This window comes from Charadrius vociferus, unplaced genomic scaffold (assembly GCF_000708025.1).
Source record: "Charadrius vociferus isolate BGI_N301 unplaced genomic scaffold, ASM70802v2 scaffold688, whole genome shotgun sequence".
Taxonomy (NCBI): domain Eukaryota; kingdom Metazoa; phylum Chordata; class Aves; order Charadriiformes; family Charadriidae; genus Charadrius; species Charadrius vociferus.
The window spans coordinates 88,284-96,968 of record NW_009649462.1 but is presented as its reverse complement, the minus strand read 5'-3'; positions in this window follow the sequence as shown (position 1 = coordinate 96,968).

Genomic DNA, 8,685 nt, shown 5'->3' with positions numbered 1-8,685 from the left:
CCCGTTGTCTCGGTGCCCCAGCTCCTGACAGAACTCAACCACTGTGGCATCGCATGGATGACCTAAGATGACTCTGGACAAGCCTGAGGGGATGCAGGGAGTGTGTGGGGACCCCACGAGGCTCAGGGCCGCCTCCTTGTGGGGCAGCCTCCTAACCTACCTCTGCAATGGATTTGTTCACCCAGATTATTGCATTTGGATTTATTTTGTGGGACATTTTTTTCCTGATGAGAATTAAAACAAGGGCTTGGCAACCTGGTTCTGTTTAACCCTTTCTGGCTAGCGGGGTGGGAAGGATTAACCTGACCTGGGTGCCCTCACTGCCTTCTTCAGCAGCAAACCCAAAAGGGTTCTTTTTTGGGTAAATTTTCGCTGTTGGCCCTAAATAAGAGTTCCTCACCCAGTGTACGAGAGCCAAGCAATGCACTGAGTCAAGATATTTGTTTTTTATTTCAATTCTGCAGAATCAGGTGCCAGGCATTTAACAACAGCCAGCACACCTCACATTTCCAACTGGCCAATATTTATAATGATAAAATACAGCTGATTGAATGAATCATTATTAATCCCCGCTCCTAACTATCCATAAGCATCTAAGTTCATGTTTAAAACATTTAGGGAGGTTACCTGATTAGCATGCTCATTCACAATTTTAGCATTGTAATTACCCAAAGTTCATTTGGGATACACTCTCGGCTCAGATTTGGTCCAGAAGTTACAGTTTTTGCTATCTTATGTCTTGCCCCCCCTTCCCGCGGTGTCTCCCAGGAGGGTTTTCCATGGGGGGAAGGCTGGGTCTTGTTCCCACTGTCACCCTGCTGCTCTGAGCAATGCCCACACCACAGCTCAGCCAAGCAATGCTCAGTGTTTGCAGGTAGCAGATGTCAGCCACACCACCATGTATATTTCCAAGGAACATCTTTGTCAGTGACATGGACAGTGGGATTGAGTACATCCTCAACAAGTTTGCCAACAACACCAAGCCATATGGCACAGTCAACACGCTGGAGGGAAGGGATGCCATCCAGAGGGACCTGGACAAGCTGGAGAGGTGGGCCCATGCCAACCTCTCGAACCTTGCCAAGCGCAAGGTCCTGCATGTGGGTCAGGGCAATCCCAAACACAAATACAGGCTGGGCAGAGAATGGATTGAGAGCAGCCCTGAGGAGAAGGACTTGGGAGTGTTGGTGGACGAGAAGCTCAACATGAGCCAGCAATGTGTGCTCACAGCCCAGAAAGCCAACTGCATCAAAAGCAGCATGGCCAACAGGTCGAGGGAGGTGATTCTCCCACTCTACTCCACTCTCGTGAGACCCCCCTGCAGTGCTGCCTCCAGCTCTGGGGCCCCCAACACAAGAAGGACACAAGGAGGGCCACAAAGATGATCAGAGGGCTGGAGCATCTCTCCTATGAGAACAGGCTGAAAGAGTTGGGGTTGTTCAGCCTGGAGAAGAGAAGGCTCCGAGGAGACCTTATAGCCCCTTCCAGTACCTGAAGGGGGCCTACAGGAAAGATGGGGAGGGACTCTTTATCAGGGAGTGGAGCAATAGGACGAGGGGTAATGGTTTTAAACTGAAAGAGGGGAGATTTAGATGAGATATTAGGAGGAAATTCTTTACTGTGAGGGTGGTGAGGCACTGGCACAGGTTGCCCAGAGAAGCTGTGGCTGCTCCATCCCTGGAGGTGTTCGAGGCCAGGTTGGATGGGGCTTTGAGCAACCTGGTCTAGTGGGAGGCGTCCCTGCCCATAGCAGTGGGGTGGAACTAGATGATCTTTAAGATCCCTTCCAACTCAAACCATTCTATGAAGGAACAAACTTGGGATTTTTTTTTCCATGCTTATGTTGTAACAAAATACTTCCTATTTGTGGTGCAGCATGGAAAAATTACTGCTTTCCACCCATTTCTACCAGTGGCAAGAAATTGATCTGCTTGATCGTACTGTATTAAATGCATCCTACAAAGGGACACGTCTTTAAGCTCTAAAAAGCCTGGAGGGGTTAACGTAGCCAAACCCATGCATGAATGAACCAAGAGAGGTTTCCACCTTGCCTCTACTCACCCATCCCCACCTTGATGGCTGCAGGACTGGGGATTCCCAGGAGGTGCATGGACCTTGCAAAGCACCCCATTGTCCCCTCTGTGGTCCCCTGAGACCCCCACTGGCCCCGGGCCGAGGGATGCAGCCCCACCACCGACTCCAGTTGCCTTGGGAAGCTGTTCCCGCAGCCTCTGTCCCCACCATGGCAGTTGTCATGGGTATTTCACGGGGCTCAGCCCTCACTGCTGTTGCTTTTCATCCGTGCACACTCCCTCCCCCCTGTGACACCCGATCCATCACGCAGATGCCACAGGCACAGGTTGACGTTAAAATTAGCACTTGGCTTCCTCCCACCCGCATGGCTGGTGCCTGTTGGTGTCCCCCAATGCAGCTTTTGGGGTCCCAGCACCACCAGTTTGGTGCATCCTCCCATTTTTTGCCCCAAGCTCTCTTTAAAAATTAACACCCTGAAATTCTTCAATGTGATGTCCTCCAGTCTCATGAAAGTCACACATGCCACTCATATACCTATGGAGTAGATGTTTGGAAGATACTGCAGGCATTGGGGCACTGGGGATGTCTCACCTCTCGGTCCCATGGGGAAGGTTTCTCCCATTGGCCAGGCATGCATGGAGGATATTCAATAAATATAAGTGTGATACAGAGCAGCTGAAGGGCACATATGGCACATCAGCCAATCAAGAACGACCCAAACCTCATCCTTTCTCCTCCATCCTGCCCATATTTTTGGGGAAAAGAGGTTTTGGTGTGTTTTCCTTGCTGGTTCCCCCAATGCTCTCCCCATCCCGGCATCCCACCAGTGGCTTTAGGAGGCGACTGAGGCCGGTGTGAGAGTTGGGGCGAAAGGAAAACCCTCTCCTGGGCAACACACTTGGCTGCAGCCTTCCTGCAAAACCCCGCAATTTCTGCCACTAATTGAGGACGTTGCAATATTTTATCTGCGAAATCCACTCCTGGCTTTCAAGGTGGCTTTGCACTAACCAAAAATAAGGCAAGGTCAACGACTGCTGTCCACATTCCCAGATCTCAGGCTGTAAATCTGGAGAAACAACCCTCTATCGGACCCATCGGTGATTAATTACCTCGAAATCACAGGTGGGTGATTTAATTTTGGTGTTAAATCCGGATGATTCGATTTCTTTTGCGCCTCCTGAGGCCCGTTTCCCCACCACGGGATGGATGCTGGCTGCACGGGCAGGGTCCAGCCAAGGTGACAGAATCCAGCATGGTTAGGAAAAACAAAAAATTTGGTCTTTTCACATCCGCAAGCCTTTTTGCCTGTTTTTGGGGGCACTTTCCCCATTCTGGGTGATGCAGCAGAGGATGCAATGGCAGCCCAGAGCCCATATCCTCAAGCTTTGGTGCCATCTAGTGCCTTCCCACAGGCTGCTTCCAGCCTGGGCTTTCTGAGCTAAAATGTCGGTGGCCAAATTGCATTAAAAATCATGAATATTTCTTGCCAAATTACCTCCTTTGCAGACTGGGTGCTGCTGAGACCCCTCACCTCCACTCACATGCCCCTGCCTCCAGCCTTTCCGTGGGGCTGGGAGCCAGTCAGACTGAGCTTGGAGCCCCAGGAATTAAGGGGATTCCTCCCTGGGACATCGAGAAAGGGAGGATGCAGGTGTACAGCTAATTTTGAAGCATTTTTGAGGACTTTTTTGAGCATTTTTGAGTTTTGCTGTACCCTCCTGCAAGCTGGGAGCCTAAGTTATGCATGATCATTTGAGCAGCTTCACACCTCCCCTAGAGCCAACAGACACCAAAAAGCCACGAGATTGTGTTAGGTGTTCAGGGATGGGTTGAGCGTCTGGTTATTTAGTACGTCCTGGGGTTGTCAGAGCAAACCACCACCCCACCCCAAGCACCTGGGGAAGGGCGTACTGTATATACGCTGCTTCCCCTATATGCTCCTGGCTCCCACGTCTGGCTTTTCCCAGGCCAGACGTGGTTTGTGGACACGTAGGGACTCCCAGTGATTGGATTTTTCATCGTTTCAGGGGTATTTTTTTTTTTTAATGAGAGGTATTTGGGAGGCTGGTCTGGCGAAGCACAGAAATGAGGGTGTTTCTACAAGCTGATGCTCCCATGTCTGATTGTCCACCAGGATTTTGTCTGGATAATCTCCACCTCTTACCTGTCCAGAGCTGAAAATGGTTTTCTGAAGAGCTCTGGTCCTTCCACAGACCGAGGGTGGGCTCCTGTCACTGTCTGTCCAGCCTAATGTTCAGCATGGGATTGGAAACATGACACTAACAGTCCAAGAAAAGACCCAGCACATGTAAAGAACCATTTGAAATTAAAATGATTTGACAAAATACCCAAACCTGCAGTTTTTTCCTCCTTGGGATGCATCTCATAGACAGGCAGGGCCTGTCTCCAATGTTTTCTGAGGAGGAGATCTTCATCGGAGACCATCCCCACTGGGGACGTGTTTATAAGCCCAAGTTTTGGCTGCACCTTTCCACCATGCTGGAGATGGCCCTTCTGCCCAGGGGTTGGGGATCTCCTCCACAAGCAAGAGGCAAAGCTGGAGGAGCAGTTAAGGACTCACCCACCAGCTGCCCTTGACGACGTCCCACTCCCATGAGTCCCACTGACCTCATTGGTAGCTCACATTGTGAAGATGCCTCCATCCTTCCCTGCTCCCATGCAACAAGATGGGAAGCTGAGCAAGTGCAGTCCCTCGCCTTCAAGAGCCAACCCTGAATGTTCAGAAGAACCACCGCTTTGCCCAAATCTATTCATTAACCTGCATCACCACTTAAGTGAAAAATGGGTTTCTTGGGGTGCCCTCCCCTCTTGCTGCAAGACAAGGAGGGGGTCTCCTCCTCTCGGGGATGTGCTGCTGACCAAGAGGAGGAAAACCCAGCCAAGGTGGTTTCCAGCCCATTGTCACATCGCAGAAAGCTTTGCTGTGGCTCTTCATGCAGACGACAGATCCCATTAGAGCTGTAAAACATTGGCAGAAGGGAGGCATTAGTGAAATGTCAGAAAATAGATCTGAGGTGCTTGGCCAGTGATTTGTAACTGGCAGAGCTCCTGCAAGGGGTATTTTTATTGGCAGTTTTGTCACACGTGGTCCAGGGAGAGTGTGAATAAATGGACCCGAATGGGAAGTGTAATCATGTGGAAAAAGCAATAAAATTACCCTTTCATGAATCTCTGTCATATCCTGTGCCAAGTAAGATGAGCTTTGAGTGAGAACACATAGCACAAGTGACACATTTCCCATTAAGATCTTAAAAGCATCACTCCAGCCCAACCACCTCTGACTCGAAAGCTCCTCTTTGGGTTTACAGGACCACAACACCACAGATGAACATCTCCTATGTATCTACAACCCCAGAGGGGGGATTTCAATGTGCCCTGCTTTGAAACAGCGGCCTCCCCTGGAAGTCCATGCTACTGAACGTTGGGGCATCCAGAGGGCTATAGTTGTAATGATGGGGGGAAATCAAGAGTATTTTAGGATGCAGATAATTAAATCTGTGTGACTCGATGATCTTAAAGGTCTTTTCCAACCTAAATTGGTTGGATTGTGGGTGGTAACATTAGAAAAGATGCATTTCCAAGGAAGCAATGAAAAGTCACTATTTTTATGAGTGACTTTGGTATACTGAGTTGGAGATTTCTACTAAAAACTGCTGATCACAGAGTTGTGCAGCAGCGCTGCCGATATCAGAAGACATGGATGAGGTCAGATGAGCTGGAGTGATGGATGTGACATTGGAGTTCGATCATGTCAAGTTGAAGGTAGACACACAAGCACCTAGCAGAAAGGAAATGGAAAGATGTGGGTGCCCTTGATCATGGGCCAGCCAAAAGCTGTCAATGCTATGAAGCCACAGGCAAAGCAAATGCAATCCTCAGCTGTACAAGACAGCATTTTGTCATAGCCACGCATAGGAAACTCTCTGGAAAAGGCACTGGTCAAGACTCCAGGAGTTCTGCATTCAATTTGCATCACCTACAGTAATGAAAAATGAATTTGACAGGGGACTCGTTTCTTTTTCCAGCTCTGATGTGGTTGCCCTGGATTCACCGAAAGCTGCCTACACAGCTAATAAATGTAGAAAATTATCTGAAATTAAACTTCCAGACAGTTTTCCCCGTCCACTCCATCTTTGCCCTGAGATTTACTGTCTGAAAGATCCTTCCTTCCCAGTACCTGGCACTCAATTCTAATTTTAAACTGAATTACAAATCCAGATGACTAACCAGCTCCAAGAAAAAAACTTCCAAGGGGCATTTATGAATCAATAGCCCTAAGGACTCTCAGGAACGCATTTATACTTTCAAAAACTCTCTGGTATTGAGATATAGACCTGGGGGGGTGTTGGATCCTCAGTTGCTGTTTAGTTTCAATAAAAGGAAGGCGTTCACCTTATTTGCACCAAAGATGAAAATAAATGCAGGGTTTGTCCGTCACAAGTTTGCACTTTGCAGATGTGTTGCTCCTTTCCTTCGCAGACAGAAGGGAAACTGCATCCCTGTGATGGTCTGGAGAGAAAACCACAGCAGCTGACAGTCACAGATGATGAGCCTAAAAAGGAGAGGGAAAAACAAGTAGTATTTCAGAAAATGGAGGCAATGGACTCAGCAAAGGGCACAATTTACAGATTCTCCAGGGAACTGGGGAACTAATCCATTTAGTAAAACCCTTTCAGTCCCCATTTCAAGGCAGACTAACTAAATTTTCAGCCATCAAATTAATCTGCATTGCAACAAATTCACTGGGGAAAGCAATACAAAAATCTAACCTGTTTGGGTAGTTTTTGCCAGTTCTCGTATTGCCCCAGAAATCACAATTCCCACAAAGCCAAGTAGCTCCTACATAAAAATAAAGTGCCCCGAGCCATGAGTGATGTGCTGATTGCCACAGGAGAAATTTTAAGCTTTCCATTCGGTGTATCCTGAAGTCCAAAGACTCTGGGTATCTCTTGGTGATGGAGAAAAAAAAGATTCAGGAGATAGGTCAGCTCTCCTCTTCCCACATCTGCACCAAACGCCACAGTGCTTTTCTCCCTCAGCTGGTGATACACATGAAATAAAATCTGAGTCTGGCATCCACCTCCACAACCACCACCCGACCCAGAATTTGTATTTTCAAGCTTCTCAAAAGCCAAGAACTCAGCAGGGTTGAAAAGCCAACTCACTTCACTCTTGTTGTCCATCTTGACATTTAGAATACATGGGTAAATGGCTCTCCTTATTCACAACACTGAGAGCCTTCTCACGTGATAAGAACATCAGAACTGAAGCAAACTCCCCTATTTAGCTGGAAATGTAATGGATTTTATTATTATTGTTATTATTCCTATTTCTATATTGGCTATGAGAAGACTGGCAGGCAGCAGGACCCTAAGTTTAGCACAGTGCAGTTGTACTTACCGTCCTTCTCTTTACTTGCAGCTGTAAATTCCCTGGTATAATTTAGTGGTTCTCCAAATGCTGTCCAGCCTGGCACCACCTCTCGTCATTGGCGAGGACCTGCCCAGAGTTTCACAGCTGGTCTACGCATCCATTTGAAACGGCAGTAGATCTGAGCTTCTCGGCACTACCTGGCCACGTGAGAAAATACGAGTGCTCAAATTGCTCAAATGCTCTTCCTGACCAGCAGAAGACAGCTGTGAGGATGGGACAAAGGGGATGCAGTCGGAGAAATAGCAGTATGAAGGTTGCTCAGGCACCCGAAGGACTGCAGTGCACGGGGAGATGGAGGCTGCACAGAAATTGCATCTCTAGAAGGGATTCTGCAGAGCACGATGGGCAGTGGCCACTCGTTACTGCTACCTGCGCATCCCCCAGCAGCGCTACAGGGAGAAGCGGTGGTCCTGCTCTGGTCTGGGAGATAAAAGTAAGCTTTTATGGTCAGGAAATCACATTTACATCCTGGACGTTCAAAATTAAATGCAGGGAACAGTGCTGAATTTGGGCAGTTGTAACCCATTCCTGGAGTTTAAGGCTTTATTTTGGAGATATGACAAACAGAAGCAAATTGAATGAAAGTGGTGGGGGGGAAAAATTCCCAAACAATCTGATATTGTTTAAATAATACACTCTATTTTATTTTGTCTTAAAATAGTTTAACCTTTATGCTACAGACTTGTTTCAAAAAACAGAAGGTCTCATCTTGCACCAAAAATATATATATATATTATATATATATAACACTCTTTTATTATTATTTTTTCTCCAAAGACCATTAAATACTAGATGGAAAATGAGAACTAAATAATGAGTGTCGAGAAGAATCAAATTATTGAACCAGAGTCACACGTTTTAATCATTTATATTCTAAGCAATGATTTGTCTTCACTACAGAAGATTCCAAGTTCACACTCCAGCAATTCAGGAACTGCTAAACCATGAAGGGCTTGAGACAATGCACACTGAAGTCGATGGAAAGCCCCAGCATTGACTCCAATGGGTTCTGGATCAGGCCCCAAGTGCATCGGTTCTTAGCCATACAACGGCTAACATTTCTCTTTTCTGCTGAGAAGAGCAAAACCATCGAGGCACCTTTTGCTCTCTTTAAAAAACAAACAAAAAAAACCCCAGAAAACAAACAAACAAACAAACAAAAAAACCCCAAACACCCACTTCCTAGCTATCCAATGA